We start from the raw sequence: 16,768 nt of genomic DNA, 5'->3' as shown, positions 1-16,768 counted from the left end.
AAAGGACTGAGGTATGTTTTAGTATTGGTCCCATGTGTACAGGCTTTGCATGTTGTACATTTCCTAAAGCCTTTCAAACTTTGATACCAAACTGGTTTGTTTATAATTTCAGGGTCAGATACCACCAAGCAGTCTCTCATTGAGGGAGCCCTGCTGTATCTAATGGACACCCTCTGCGGTAGCAGGGGTCCTATTACGGGATCGCTAAGCAGTAGAGGCCATTCTCCCTGAATGATTTTTTCAATTGCCTTATGTTGCTTACTGTATCCTAATATGAGGCGAAAGTTTTTGTCCTCATCACTTGCTTGAGTTTTATACTGATCCCGGTCTTTTTTACTAACCAGTAAAGTATCCCTAGTTACAGTAGCCGTTTTGGCAATGGCATTGTCAACCGTTTGTTTGGAGTAGCCTCTGGCTATAAATCGTTGTTTGCTCAGTGCTTGGGCCTTTTGTAATTCTGCTTGTGTGCTGCAAACCCTTTTTATCCTAAGCATTTCTCCATAAGGAATGCTGTTCACTAAATGGCGGGGGTGTGAACTAGATGCATGCAACACCGAATTTCCTGCAGTTTTTTTGCGATATAGGGTCGTTTGTAAAGTGTTGTTGTCAATATACACTTTAGTATCAAGGAAACTAACACAGGTGTTACTAATATCAGCAGTGAATCTTAAATTGAGATCATTGTTATTAAGTTTGACCAAAAACCTTTCTGCTTCTTCTCTAGTTCCATGCCAAATTACAAACAGGTCATCAATAAACCTGAGCCACAGCTTGATTTTGGTGGACATTATATCTCCATGTGTTCCACAGAGGACCAGCTTCTCCCATTTGCCCATATGCAGGCAAGCATAACTCGGGGAGAAGTTGGCCCCCATGGCTACTCCTTGTGTTTGACAATATAAAAGGTGATTAAACATGAATATGTTGTCATGAAGACAAAATTATATCATTCAAGTCAAGTCAAGTCATAAAATTTGTATAGCGCACTACATACCCAGAGGGTTTCAAGGCGCTTAGGAAGGGGAGGAGGATTATTTGTCAAATATCCACGTTTTAAGCTGCTTTCTGAACGCTAGGTGGTTCTGGGTGAGGCGAAGGTAAGCGGGGAGTGAGTTCCATGTTTTAGCAGCCAGGTATGAAAAGGATCTGCCTCCCATGGTGGTCTTGTTGATGCGAGGTACAGTGGCGAGGGCTTGGCTGGAAGAACGTAGTTGGCGGGAGGGGGTGTAGAAGGACAGTCGAGAGTTGAGGCAATCTGGTCCGATGTCGTAGAGTGATTTGTGTGCGTGGGTAAGCAGTCGGAAGGTGATCCTCTTATTGACGGGTAGCCAGTGGAGGTCTTTAAGGTGACCAGAGATGTGTTCGTTGCGTGGGATGTCTAGTATGAGCCTGGCTGAGGCGTTTTGGATTCGTTGGAGTTTCTTCTGGAGTTTAGCGGTGGTACCTGCGTAGAGGGTGTTTCCGTAGTCGTCGGCTCGTGACCAGAGCGTGGGTGACTGTTTTCCTTGTTTCGGAGGGGATCCAGCAAAATGTTTTTCTGAGCATGCGGAGAATGTTGAAGCAGGAAGAGGATACGGCGTTGACTTGTCTGTTCATTGAGAGTGAAGAATCCAGGATGACGCCAAGGTTCCGTGCGTGGTCTGTCGGGATGGGTGCTTTTCCGAGGGCTTCCGGCCACCAGGAGTCGTCCCAAGCAGAGGGGGATGTACCTAAGATGAGGACTTCTGTTTTGTCTGAGTTCAGTTTCAGACAGCTTTGTTTCATCCATTCGGCAACTTCTTTCATTCCTTCGTGTAGGTTAGTTTTGGCGGTGTTGGGGTCTTTGGTGAGTGATAGGATCAGTTGGGTGTCATCCGCGTAGGAGATGATGTTGAGGTTGTGTTGGCGTGCGATGGCCGCGAGGGGGCTCATGTATACGTTGAAGAGGGTGGGACTGAGTGAGGATCCTTGTGGTACGCCACAGATGACTTCAGTGGCCTCGGACTTGAATGGTGGGAGGCGGACTCTCTGTGTTCTTCCGGAGAGGAAGGAGGTGATCCATTCAAGTGCTTTTCCTTGTATTCCGATGTTTCTGAGGCGCTGTAGAAGGGTGCTGTGGCAGACTGTATCGAATGCTGCAGAGAGGTCGAGGAGGATGAGGGCGACTGTGTCTCCATTGTCCAGTAGAGTTCGAATGTCGTCTGTTGCTGCGATGAGGGCGGTCTCAGTGCTGTGTTTTGCTCGGAATCCAGATTGTGAGGGGTCGAGGGATTTGTTGGCTTCGAGGAAGGCGGCGAGCTGGTTGTTGACGGCTTTCTCGATGACTTTGGCCGGGAATGGAAGAAGCGAGATGGGGCGGTAATTTTTGAGTTCGGTGGGGTCCGCTGTTGGTTTTTTCAGAAGGGCGGTGAGTTCAGCGTGTTTCCAGTTTTCTGGGAAGGTAGCGGAGTTGAAGGAGCAGTTGATGACGTCTCGGAGGTGCGGTGCTATGACGGAGTCTGCTTTGTTGAAGATGTGGTGAGGGCATGGGTCTGTGGGGGATCCTGAGTGGATGGAATTCATCAGGCGGATGGTGTCCTCAGTGGAGATTGGGTTCCAGGCGTTAAGGGTGTTCACGGGGGGAAGATGGTCAGCAGATGGTAGGGTGGGTTGGTTTCCGGGTTGGTTGTCAAAGCTGTTGTGGATGTCTGCAATCTTGTTGTGGAAAAAAGAGGCTAGGGAGTCACAGAGGGTTTGAGAGGGGGTGATGTCGTTGGAGTTGGCCGAGGGATTGGAGAATTCCTTGACGATGTTGAAAAGTTCCTTGCTGTTGTGGGCGTTGTTGTCAAGTCGATCCTTGAATGCTGTTTTCTTGGCTTTTCGGATCAGTTGGTGGTGAGTGCGGGTGGCGCTTTTGAAGGCGTCCTTGGTGCTGGTGGTTGGGTCTTTTTTCCAGGCCTTTTCAAGGGAGCGGCAGAGTTTCTTGGACTTCTTGAGATCATCGTTGAACCATGAGGCTTTCTTGCTGCCAGGTTTTCTTTGACGTTTTTTCAGTGGTGCTAAGGTGTCGGCGGTGTTGGATAACCATAGGGTGAGGTTGGCGGCGGCTTCGTTGGCGTTAGAAGAGAGGGCTGGGGAGTTTCGAAGGAGCGATGCGGAGATTTGGTCCGTGGTGATTTTGTTCCAGTTTCTTTGCAGGGTAGGTTGGGGGTGGTTGATGGGTTTCGGCTTGTTGTAGGTGAAGTGAACGCAGCTGTGGTCGGTCCAGAGGAGGTCCGTAGTGTGGCTGAAGGAGACATGGTTGCTGGATGTGAAGATGGGGTCGAGTGTGTGACCTGCGATGTGGGTGGGGGAAGTGACTAGTTGTTTAAGTCCGAGGTTGGCGAGGTTGTCCACGAGGGTGGCGGTGTTGTGGTCGATGATCTTTTCGAGGTGAAAGTTGAGGTCTCCCAGAAGGATGTAGTCTTTGGAGGGGAGCGCGTGAGGAGTGATGAAGTCCGTGATGTCTTCACTAAATTTTGGGCGGGGTCCTGGTGGTCTGTAGAGGAGGGTGCCTCTGAGTGTGGTCTTGGGGTCGATGTGGATCTGGAAGTGAAGGTGTTCGGAGTTGGCGAGGTTGGCGTCAGAGCTGGTTGAGATTCGGATGGAATTCTTATGGACGATAGCGATTCCTCCTCCTGTGTGGCCGGTACGGTCCTTGCGAGTGATCTTATAGCCTTCCGGGATGGCAATGGTGATGTCTGGGGCTGAGGAAGCGTTCATCCATGTTTCTGTTAGGAAGGCGATGTCCGGAGAAATGGTGTCTAGTAGATTCCATAGGTCAATGGCGTGCCTGTGGACTGATCGGGTGTTGAGAAGGATGCATTGTAGGTGGTTGGGGTCGGGAATCTGTGGTGTGGTCGTGGCGGAGATGTTGTCGGTGCCGCTGAATTTGCAGGAGAGGCAGGAGAAAGGTCCATGGGTTTGTCCAGGGGCGGCTTGGACGCAGTTGGGAGCGCGACCGGGGTTAAGGGCTAGGAGGGTTGCGGCATCGTAGGTAATGCGGGGGGGCTGGGAGGGACGGGGGACAGGGGGTCTGGCGCTGGGCGCGGTCCAGGCGCGGACGGGCGTAGACGGGCTTACCTTTGGCGCACCTTCGGCGCGGATTGGGCGCGGTCGCTGCGCGTGAACGCTGCGCGCGGGAACTACTGTCATATATGGATAATGGAGGGGGAGGGGCGAGGGCGTCTCAGCTGGGAGGCGGGGCGGGCACACGAGGACGACGACCACAACAAACAAAATGGAGGCGGAGGGGGGGAACAGAGCGGAGCGCTGGAGGACAACGCGCAAACCACGATAAAACAGCAGAAACTATCACAACACAGCGCCAATGAGTCCAATGGCAACTGGGCACAAGCAGGCAAGACAAAAAGCAACTTTGCAGGCAATGAGCGGAGCGCTGGAGGCTAATGCGCAAATCACGTTAAACACAGCACAGTCTTATAGAATACAGCGTGAAAGATATTTAGCGCTAGCTAGGCACAGGCAGGCAGGTGAAAAGCAGCTTATGAGGCAATGCAGCGCTACGATACCTGGTCTCAGCAGGGGCACTGGGAGCGACCACTCGGCTCGTGAGAGAGGAGCGAGTCACGGTGAGCGAAGGGTTAGGAGCGCTACTTCTAGTCAGTGGGAGGGCGTCTCAGCTGGGAGGCGGGGCGGGCACACGAGGACGACGACCACAACAAACAAAATGGAGGCGGAGGGGGGGAACAGAGCGGAGCGCTGGAGGACAACGCGCAAACCACAATAAAACAGCAGAAACGATCACAACACAGCGCCAATGAGTCCAATGGCAACTGGGCACAAGCAGGCAAGACAAAAAGCAACTTTGCAGGCAATGAGCGGAGCGCTGGAGGCTAATGCGCAAATCACGTTAAACACAGCACAGTCTTATAGAATACAGCGTGAAAGATATTTAGCGCTAGCTAGGCACAGGCAGGCAGGTGAAAAGCAGCTTATGAGGCAATGCAGCGCTACGATACCTGGTCTCAGCAGGGGCACTGGGAGCGACCACTCGGCTCGTGAGAGAGGAGCGAGTCACGGTGAGCGAAGGGTTAGGAGCGCTACTTCTAGTCAGTGGGAGGGCGTCTCAGCTGGGAGGCGGGGCGGGCACACGAGGACGACGACCACAACAAACAAAATGGAGGTGGAGGGGGGGAACAGAGCGGAGCGCTGGAGGACAACGCGCAAACCACGATAAAACAGCAGAAACGATCACAACACAGCGCCAATGAGTCCAATGGCAACTGGGCACAAGCAGGCAAGACAAAAAGCAACTTTGCAGGCAATGAGCGGAGCGCTGGAGGCTAATGCGCAAATCACGTTAAACACAGCACAGTCTTATAGAATACAGCGTGAAAGATATTTAGCGCTAGCTAGGCACAGGCAGGCAGGTGAAAAGCAGCTTATGAGGCAATGCAGCGCTACGATACCTGGTCTCAGCAGGGGCACTGGGAGCGACCACTCGGCTCGTGAGAGAGGAGCGACAACAACAGCATTTCATTATGTAGTTTGTAGATTGGCTCTCTGTCTTTTAGGAAGTATTCCACACCTTGAATGCCATCATCATGTACTATACTTGTGTATAACGAAGATACATCTATAGCCATCTGTGGACGTGGGTGAAGGGACGACCGTGACACCAGGTATTGGGTTTAAAGAGGGTTTTATTTTTAAGGTTCTTAAGGGTTTTGTAATGAACGTCTTTCTGGTCCTAAATGTCAGTCTTTCCCGGGCAAAGGTACTGGTCCGTGGCGGTGGTCTTCTACCGGTTTTCTTTCACTCAAATAGGGGTCTTCACTCCAGGTACCGATGGGCTCGCCACATGCAAAAGAAAGACCAACAAGATGGAAGGCCGTTAGGTCACAGTCCTCTATTAGGGTTGCACCAAGGGACCCAGGGAGTGCGAGGTGTAAACCCAGTGACTCAAGCTATCAGTATCAGTGCTCCGTGTAAGAAGGGTGGGAATGAGAAGGGAAAGAGGGAGGGAGAAGGGAAGTGGAAGGGTAGGAATGGTTAAAGGGGACGGGTAAACAGGGATATTTACACACTATTCACTAGCGCTTCGTCTTCCCACCCAGGCTGCCCAACGCCTCCGTACCTGTGACAGCCACACTCCTCCCTCGAGAGTGTGGCCCGGCGGTTCGCAGGGTCGTTGGCCTCCTGGCTCGCCTCTGGACTCGGTCCCTCCGTCTGCTTCTCCGAAGTCCTCAGTTCGGTTCCCTCGGTCTCCTTCTTCAACTCGGCGTCCGCTTTTCGTCTCTCCAGCTCCCGCCTTCTCCTCCGCGGTGTTTCCACACCCCGCATACAGGATTTCCTCCTTTTTCACCAATGCGGTCTCCGTGATGTCTGGTAAAGCCGGGGCTTCCTCCGTGGATGTTGACGCCCACTTAAAGGGGCCGCTCTCCACGTACTCACTTTCTGTCTCGTTTCCGTGCTCCCACTCGTGAGTCTGTGGAGAAGTCGGAAATGAACAGTCAGAAGGGCGCGGGCTCCACCATTCCCGAAGGGTAGGTTCTCCTCGTTTACACCATCATAGTATAGTCAGAGTTCCATTCAAAGTTCTTTATTTTGTTTAGGAAGTCGCTTGTATCCCTTACGTAGGATGGTAATGATTTTACGTAGTCCTGGAGGAAAAAGTCCACGTACACTGATGTTTTTTCTAGGATGCTGTTCCTAGCACTGATTATAGGACGTCCTGGAGGTTTTTTTATTGTCCTTATGTATTTTGGGTATGAAATATATCGTGGGTACAGTTGGGTTATCGTTTTTTAAATATTGGTACTCATTCTCACTTATTAGCTGCTTGTTGCGCCAGCCTGATAATTGTTTGTAATAAGCTTGATACATTTCTTTCAATTTACTCACCGTCAGTACGTGTATAACATTGTCTATCGTTTAGTTGGCTCATGGCCTCCTTCATATATTCATCATGTGCCCAAATGACTATATTTCCTCCCTTGTCACTATTTCGGATTAACCTCTTAAGTGCTGCGTCGGGGCGTTGGCCGACGGCAGCACTACCGCCCCAGTGCTGCGCACGACCATTGGACGTCCATTCAGCACTAGTTCCAATGGACAACGCAGCACTGGGGAGGGATATTTGCGCCGCATCTAAGGTGTTAAGACTTCTTTGTTGTTATTTATTTTTTCATCAATTGGAAATACTTGTGATCCTGATTACGGTGTTTTTGAATGCTTGTGTTTGTTCCTATTTTTTTGTTCAAATTTTTGATTTTTTTACTAATGACTTCGTGAAAAGTGTCTATGGCATCATGTAGCATGATAGGCCAATATTTTGATTTGGGTTTAAAATATGTCAGACCTGCCCCTTTATTTGAAGTGTTGGTAGTCAAAGGGTTTTCAATTCCAGCTGGAACATTGTCTTGATTCCAAAGTTCCTCTAGCTCAAGTTCTGTGTTGGATCCTGTTGGTGTTGCTGCCAAGAGAGGGTCATCTAAGTCTTCACTTGTGAGTTGTTTCTGTTTCATTGCGTATAATTTCTTGAGTTTTCATTTTCTTACTCCTTTATATATATCCATCCGGATATTAGGGTAGTCAAAGTTGTTTGGTGGACAGTATGATAACCCAAGACTTAAGTATTCTCTTCTTTGGTGGTTAATTTAAGGTTGGATAAATTAATTACAGTCTGCATTACTTCTTTCTCCAGTAATTTCGTTTCCGTCTTGGTTGATTTTGATTTGCGTTTTGCTGCGTTGCGTCTCTGTTTACGCTTGTTGTTTGCCCGCTTCCGTGCGTTTGTGAGCGGGTCATTGGCTTCAAAGTTGCCATTCTTTGGGTGGCTAAAATCTTCATTTCTTCCCCTGGCGATGGTCTGGACCCAGCTGGGCAGCTCGGGGTATTCCTCAGCTCAGAATCGTCTTCGCTGTTTGATGTAAACTGATCGCTAGATGTTGTAGCAGCGTCTTCATCTGTTCTCCTTTGTCGACTGCCAGATTTGTTTGCATTTCCTTGGCCTTGTTTTTGATGTGTTTTACGTACTGCATCATATTTGCGAGCAAAGGTGAAAATCTGTCCTACTTCATAATTAACTTTGTCGCGTTGAAACTTGTGAGTCTTTCTATCCTTTATTTTCTCTTCTTCTTTCTTTAGCCGGTTTGTCATTTCTCTCCGTAATTTGGCAATTTCATCATCTTGACCCATGGAAGCCAACTCTTCATTAAGGGCATCTATTTCTGTTAATAGGCGAGCCCTATCTATATCAGCATACTTGATTAACAATAAGGTCAGTCTTCGTGATGAGTCTAAATTAACTTCTGCCCACTCACGCATTAATTCAGGGTGTGGTTCTTCGTAGGTGGGTGCGGTTAAAATCCGAAGCCCCCGTGGGATTCTACCCACCTCAATATAACTTTGTAGGGACCTTGATTCCCACCACTTAGACATTTCCATTTTCCTTTTCTTTTCCAATATTTTCATTTTGTATGCCACAGAGTCGGGTTTAGGCGTCGTAACAGCCTCATTTGGTTTTGAAGTGGAGCTCACTGAAGGGACATCTTTAAACATCCCCGTTGCTTCACAATGTCGCTCGACATCTTGGGATTGTTTGATTAAGTATGGCTGTAATCCTGAGAAGCGGGTTTGTGCTGTTCTGTTGCCCGCGTTTCTTAAACCAGCCTCGCACACTCCTCCACCCCGCAATACCGATTGACACAGTACCTGTTGGTCTTGAGCCCTCGAACTCCTTGCCTTCTATGCGAGCGGAAAAACTCGCAACCAGCCGGTGTCTTCGTGCTACAGCCTTCAGGTACAAAATGGATATATATATATATATATATATAAAGATATAGATATAAATGTACTCTGAACAAAAAACAAAGGAATATCAGTAAATATAAGCAGCTCACTGGACTCGCTTGAATGCTCTCCGCAGCCTCTGGGGACATTCCACAGCAGATGAAAGTTGCGGGGGACACAGTGCAGGCAGCATGGAGATATTTAAGCCTCCGCACACATGCTTTTTCCACATCTTTTTTTTTTATTTGTGAAAATCTTTTTATTAACAAAGCTCGAGAGACCATATCATTCAAAAACAGTGTAATTAGTACATCGGTTGTCATATACAGAGAATCAGTGACATTATATTCATGGATAGAGCAAGCACGCCCTCTATACCTTCTCCACAGCATCCACACTTTTCCCCATTTTTTTTACACACCCCCTACTTTTGTACACAGTCTCCTCAGCCCTCTGGCACCAATCAAGATCTCATTTCCACTCCTCCACCTGCGGGGGTGCAGGTGCCCCCCATCTTCTGGCAATATTGCGCTTTGCCACCCCTGCCGACAAGGCCAGCCATAGACCCACGGATCTGGACCAGTCTGCATCGCCACAAATCATTAATAAAAGCCATTTTGGTTCTAATAGAACAAGCTCTCCCACAACCTCTGACATGACTTCCGTGACTTTTCACCAGAATGTGGACACCTCTGGACATTCCCACTGTATGTGTATGAAGGTCCCTTCCTCCCCGCATCCCCTGACACACAGCGCAGACAGGGCCCCACCCCAGGAGTGTAGGTGAGTGCGAGATACTACTCAAGAAACCTACAGCAGACCCCACCGAACTCAAGAATTACCGCCCCATCTCTCTACTCCCGTTCCCAGCCAAAGTCATCGAGAAGACCGTCAACAAACAGCTGGCCGCCTTCCTCGAGACGAATGGATCCCTCGACCCATCGCAGTCCGGATTCCGGGCCAACCACAGCACCGAGACCGCCCTCATCGCCGCCACTGACGACATCCGAGCCCTGATGGACAACGGAGAAACAGCGGCCCTCATCCTCCTAGACCTCTCCGCAGCTTTCGACACGGTCTGCCACCGCACCCTAGTGCAGCGCCTCAGCAACGTCGGAATCCAGGAGAAGGCACTGGATTGGATCGTCTCCTTCCTCGACGGAAGAACACAGAGAGTCCGCCTACCACCGTACAAGTCAGAGGCCACCGAAGTCATCTGCGGCGTCCCTCAAGGATCCTCGCTGAGCCCTACTCTCTTCAACGTCTACATGAGCCCCCTCGCGGCCATCGCACGCCAACACAACCTCAACATAATCTCCTACGTCGACGACACCCAGCTGATCCTCTCCCTGACCAACGACCCCGCCGCCGCCAGAGCCAACCTGCACGAAGGGATGAAAGAGGTAGCCGAGTGGATGACGACGAGCCGCCTGAAACTGAACTCAGATAAGACGGAGGTCCTCATCCTGGGCTCCTCGCCATCCGCCTGGGACGACTCCTGGTGGCCCCCCGCCCTGGGCACCGCACCCAAACCGACGAACCACGCACGCAACCTGGGCTTCATCCTGGACTCCTCCCTCTCCATGACCAGGCAAGTCAACGCCGTCTCCTCGTCGTGCTTCAACATCCTGCGCATGCTTTGGAAGATCTTCTGGTGGATCCCCACGGAGACCAGGAAGACCGTCACCCAGGCCCTCGTCACCAGCCGACTGGACTACGGCAACGCACTCTACGCCGGAACCACCGCCAAGATCCAGAAGAGACTCCAGCGCATCCAGAACGCCTCAGCCAGACTCATCCTCGACATCCCACGACACTGCCACATCTCCGGACACCTAAGAGACCTGCACTGGCTCCCGGTCAACAAGAGAATCACCTTCCGCCTCCTTACCCACGCACACAAAGCTCTCCACGATCAAGGCCCGAGCTACCTCAACAACCGCATCAACTTCTACGCTCCCAAACGCCACCTCCGATCTGCCAGCCACGCCCTCGCCGCCGTCCCACGCATCCGTAGAGCCACTGCAGGAGGAAGGTCCTTCTCCTACCTGGCCGCCAAGACCTGGAACTCCCTCCCGGCCGACCTGCGCCTGACCCAAGACCACCTCTCCTTCAGGAAGAAGCTCAAGACCTGGCTGTTCGAGCAGTAGCGGCACCCCCCCCCCCAAGCGCCTCGAGACCCTACGGGTAGGTAGTGCGCTCTATAAATGTCTTTGATTGATTGATTGATTGTGATGGAGGATTTTGAGCTGTACTAATCGAAATCTGACACACACAGCCACTTCTCTAGGGCTCTGGAGCGCCTCCTGCCTTTCCTCTTGATCCATAGCCCCTATATCGTTGACCCAGGCCCCCCTAAGAGCGGCAGGGGATCCGGGAGGTTGTTAATCAATTTGCGATAGATAGTGGACGTGGGTTTCCCCTGGATGGGGTCCAGCAGTAGCCGGTCCTCTAGCGGGGAGTAGTCTAGTTTGGAAACCCCTTGCTGGATATGTGTGCATAGAGCATGCAAGAGCCTCAGGTGTGGGTATCGCTGCAAATTGTGCATATCATACTCTTTTTGCAGGTATTCAAACGTGCGGGGAGAGTCCCCCTTCCACATGTCTCCTAAGTATTCAATTCCTATCAATTGCCAGCCTTTGAAACCCGACAGTGTAGCCACTTCCTTTAGAGGATCACCTGCCCACAGTGGGGGTTCTGCCCGTCAGCCTCCCGACCCAGCCCAATAGTTTGTTGGCATCTCTCCAACACTGGACCACCATTGGCGTCCCTCCAACACTGGACCACCACTTTGCTGTGCTCCGGCCAGTCCGGTTGCGACCGTCGGGAGTACAGGAGGGATTCACAATTCCCCTTTGTCATTATTGCCCTATCCACTCTGTAGGCTGGCTCTCCCACCCCCACACATCCCCAGTCATTGATAATCTGCATCTGGGAGGCCCAGTAGTACAACCTAACATCCGGGACCGCAATCCCTCCATCGAACACTCCTCGATGCAGCTTATGTAGTGCAATTCTCGACGAGCCTCCCGCCAACAGCAGAGTCCGCACTTCCTGCGATATGCGCTTGAAGATGGTCGGCGGGATCTGGAAAGGAGTATTCTGTAATACATAGAGGAGCCACGGTAGCATCAGCATCTTAAAAAGAGCCGCCCATCCCATAACAGAGAGCACGAGGTTTTTCCACATCTTCAAACAAAATCTGTTCGAAAGCCTTAAATGTATAAGGCCTCCAGAATGCGCATGGTGCAGATCATGTAGCTGCTCTGTATTGTTCCACACACATGCCTGGAGAGTCCCTAATTACTTAATAGTAATGTTCATTACTCTTGGTCCCACGTATCCTCGATCCAGGTATTACTAATGAGTAGTATCCAATCAGAGACAGGAAACAAAACAGGAAATGCTTGCTATTTCCACCCATCCTCCAGCTAAGGGCTATCATTTTCTAGCCTTACCTCAGCACTTCCTGAAATACTAAGCATCACAATGGCCTGATATTGGAAGGGCCCAAATGCCAAAAAAGAACCCAGAAAGGATTTAACGCTCACACAAGTGATTTTAAAGCCATATCTAAACTAATGAACAATTACACAGGAGCAGAAGTTCCCAAGACATGTAACACACCCTCGACAAAATTCAAGTGAGTGGATTGAGCAAAGTCTAATAAACGCGCTCAGAGGTCCAAGTTCCAGCCCGACAGATCTCATCCAAAGGTACATCTTTAAAGGTAGTCCACGCTGCTGAAACCCCTCTAGTGTAGCTCACCTGGATATGAGCAGGACAAGGCACATCAAATCCCCTATATGCCAAGGAGATGGTGTCCTCAATCCAATTACTGTCACCTTAGAAGCTGCTTCCCACGTCCTGCAAGACCAAAAGTCACAAAGAGGCTATCAGGAGTCCGAAAGGCAAAAGAACCGTCAACACAGTTATTGCACGTTTAACATCCAGAGTGTGTAACATTTGTTCTTCTGCGGAAGAAGGACAGAGACAGGGTACAATCAGTTTTTGTGAAGAATGAAATTTAGAATGGATTTTTGGAATGAAACCAGAATCTAATTTCAAAACTACTGCATCTTCCATGAATCTTAAAAATGGAGGGGAACACCGTAAAGCAGATAGTTCCCTCAAACGTCTGGCTGACGTGATGCCACATTAAAGGAAATAAACTTTAAATCAGCTGAGGCTAAAAGTTCAAAAGCAGGAGACTGGAGAGCATGAAGAACCAAAGACAAATCCCAAGAAAGGACAGAAGGTTTCACAGCAGGTGAAGTTAGAGAAAAACTAAGAAACAACCTGGATACTAGACTTGTAGAAAAGAAAGAAAGTCTCTGAAGGTTCTGATAGCCGCCCATTGACCCTTTAAAGTTGGTAGTACATACCCCTTGTCAAAGCCATCTAAAAAGAATTGGAAAATGGAAGCAATTGCACAAGAAGTAGGAGAAAGATTATGAAAAGAACACCAGGTGTCCAAGTTAGCCCGTGTTTCAAATGAGAAGACAGTGTAGACTCCCTTTGTGAACCTTGGACAACAGAAATAATACGAGCAGGCAAACCTAGTGTGAGAGGTACAAGCAGCTGAGATCTGGTAGATTTCAGAGGAGACAGGATCCGAGGAAGGATCCATGTAGGAGACATGACCATGCTCTTCAACAACAGGAACCAATGACCTCTGTGGCAAAATTGGAACCACTGCCTCCACTTCTGCTTGTTCCCGTTGGATCTTTATCATCAATGACTAACTGAGAGGAAAGGGAGGAAAGGCATACAGTAATTTTGGAGGCCACAGAATTGACAGAGCATCCACTCCCCAAGTCCTCACCTCCGAGGTCCTACAACAGAAGGTTGTTAGGAGCGCATTCACCCTGGGAGCAAACAGATACATCTGTGGACATCTGAACTTTCTGCAGATTCGTCGGAACATACCGGTGGAGAGTCTCACATCCTGAGATGATGGAAACTCGCTAAGGCATTCGCTACTAGATTCTTCATGCCCCTGATATGTTGAGCAGAGATGAATTGGAGAGGGATTTCTGCCCAACGTGCTATCGAACAAGCAGCCGGATTGAGAGACTGGCTGTGTGTGCTGCCGGATGGTTGCTTTATACCACTGTCACCGGGTTGTCTGAGCGCCTCAGGACATTGCAACCTATCAAGTGAGACTTGAAATATCAGAGTAATCTCTCTACTGCTGAACGTTCTTTCCAATTGGAGGACAGCATGGCCTCTGACTGACCCCATTAAGCCTGGATTGACAATTGTCCCATCGTGGCACCCCAACCCAAAGCACTAGTGTTAATATTGATAAATACAGTGTTCATGAACGTCATGATATATGTATGGATAACAACGAACTTGCATCACGGTTGTCTGATGCACCCAATATGACCTCCCCATCAACCCGGAGTCAAAAATACGTGGTTAGGCAGGCCCTACGACCTAGGACTGAAGCAACTGGTTGACAGATCACAGGTTGGTAACACATAACTCTCAGACAAGCGTGCAAACAGGAAAACCCAGATCAATCCCATAGATAGGCAGTGACACCACAATGGTCTTAAGAGATTGGCCCCACTAAAAGGGCACGCGTTCTCAAGAAACCATAAAGACTGGCTGGAAGGTCACGCGTTCTCAGAAAACCATAAAGACAGATGCCATACTAAGTTAGGTACACTCCGCCAATCAGAAAACAGCATACACACTACATGAAGTGCTCACACGCCGGACATCTGGACACGTACCCACTGGTCCTACAATGTTTCCACGCAGGGTCGAGACCCACCTGCGCTTCTCATCAAATGACCAGTTTATGACCCCATGACTAGGCCAAATTTATTTCTGTTACCAAAGGAATAATGCTGCAATTAATTGGAATTTGTGCTGAATCCGCGGGGTGGAGGTCCGTTCTGTAGCCGCTGTCAGTGGGTAAGTGTAGAAAGCTGGCTCTGTATATACTATCCAAAGTAAAGTATAGTGTGCACAGAGTCCAGTGGATCCCCAAAGGCTTACAGAGGTAAAAGTAGATACTACCTCACTCTCTATGTGTGGCAGTGCGGGGGAGCAGTAAGGCATTATCAGAGGGTAGTGTAAAGCATGTATTGTACACACAAGAAATGATTTCACACACTCGAAGACTAAACTCTGACCAACTGTTTTGTATAAAAATATTTATTTGTCATATTTTATTTTAGAACCAAGCAGGACTTGGTACAGGTTAGTAAAATGGTACTTCCAAGAATAATGCAGTTGACATTGTTACAGGTAGGTCAAATGTTCAGAAACAGTTGAAATTACTGTGCAGTTACTTTGTGATTACTTTTTAGATTACTTTTCAGATTACTTTTTCTACTCAGTGTGGTATGTTAGATACCACACTGAGACATTTTCTAGACAAAGGTAAGTAATTCAATTTGTCACCAAAACACACTAGTTTAGACTCTACACAGAATGTTTTTTCACAGGAAAGTAGTCAATGCAGTCCTATGGGAGAAAATTAGGTTATTGTTTCAAGGGTAAGTAATTGGTCTTGGGAGTTGAGTTTCTGGGGTTAGAACAAGGGTTCTCTCATGGTCAAGGATGCACTCAAACAGCACCCTTAGCAGCACTAGGGAGGCCAGGTGCAGAGTGTTGAGGCCTGATGTTATTCAATGCGGATAGGGGGCCTCCAGTTGGTGGCTGCTCACAGGCACACCACTAGGGTTTAGCTCAGGGCAAAGGGGGATCCGAGTTAGAATACAAGGGGCACCCACATAGGCACAGGGGCAGCCAGGTGCAGGGCGCTAAATTAGGGGTTGGTACCCTGTTGGTTTCAATAGGGATTGTCCATTTACAACAAACACTACAGGCTCGGGCACGAACACATTCTGGAGGCGACCACCGGTTTTCCCTTTGTAGCTACCATTGGTCTGGAAGAGCTCTGGGAACCACTCCCCTGAGCAGGTTTATGGGGCTCTTTATAAGCCTTTTATTTTTTCATCTTTGGGGGTCTAACACTCCCTTTCCCTTGGGAAGGTATGGTAACCCCTTTCTTTTGGTCACCCCCAGTGGCTGTTTTTGTTACCTTCGTTTTTATCCAGTGGTCTGCCTTCTTTCCTAAAGAAATTAGCACTAGTTCTACCAGATGTTGATGCAACTTTTCATTAGTGCAATTACTTAAAGTACGTTCTGCCATAAAAAGATTGTAAAGTCCATTGAAATCGTGCCCAATAGTTCCAGTTAACCACCCATCTAGTGTCTTACCTCAGTATGTGAAGTCAATACAGGACTGATTTTGAATTTTGTGAGCCCTCTTGAATCTAATCCTATATTCCTCAGTTGTGAGCCTCAAGCCCTCAATCAGAGAGTTCCTCATGAGGTCATAAGACTCAACATCTGCCCCTGTAAGGGTCAGGAGTCTGTCCCTATAGTTACCAGTCAATCGTTCCCAAAAGGGAGCCCCCCAGTGTGACTTCTTCGCTTTTCTCATTTCACAAGCCCTCTTAAAACCTGCGAACCATTTGATGATGTTATCATCTTCCTCTCATATGGGGACAATCCCTTTGGGGATATTGGAATCATAAGATTGCTATTTGTCCCTATTTAGTAAGTTGCTGCCACCATTGATGGGACCTAGGCTCACCTCTGCTCTTTCTTTTTCTAGAGCCAGGAGTCTGGTCTCTAGGTCTAATCTTTTGGCCAATCTCACTAAGAGGTGGGTCTCTTCATTGAGGCTGTCCTCAATAGTCTCAGAAGTACCTAACCCACCTGTGTGGGATCTAGGTGCTGCGAGATTTATTCTTGGAGTCCGGGGCACAGGGACCCTGTCCTCCCTAAAGTGAGGGGGGTTGGAAGTTAATCTCACCCCCTCCTCATTCTTACCCATCTGAAAGGTCCTCACCTTGCTCAGAGGGGTATCCTTAGCATACCTTGCCAACAGTTTCTGGAGCTTTTTTTGGAGGGATGGGACCCGATGACAATGTTTTTAGGTTTGGGTAGAGACCTTAACTCCCTAAATTCCGGATGGAAGTAGGGG

The sequence above is a fragment of the Lissotriton vulgaris genome, chromosome 2_1 (assembly GCF_964263255.1).
Source record: "Lissotriton vulgaris chromosome 2_1, aLisVul1.2, whole genome shotgun sequence".
NCBI lineage: Eukaryota > Metazoa > Chordata > Amphibia > Caudata > Salamandridae > Lissotriton > Lissotriton vulgaris.
The sequence above is the reverse complement of the archived record's forward strand: the minus strand, read 5'-3'. Positions refer to the sequence as shown.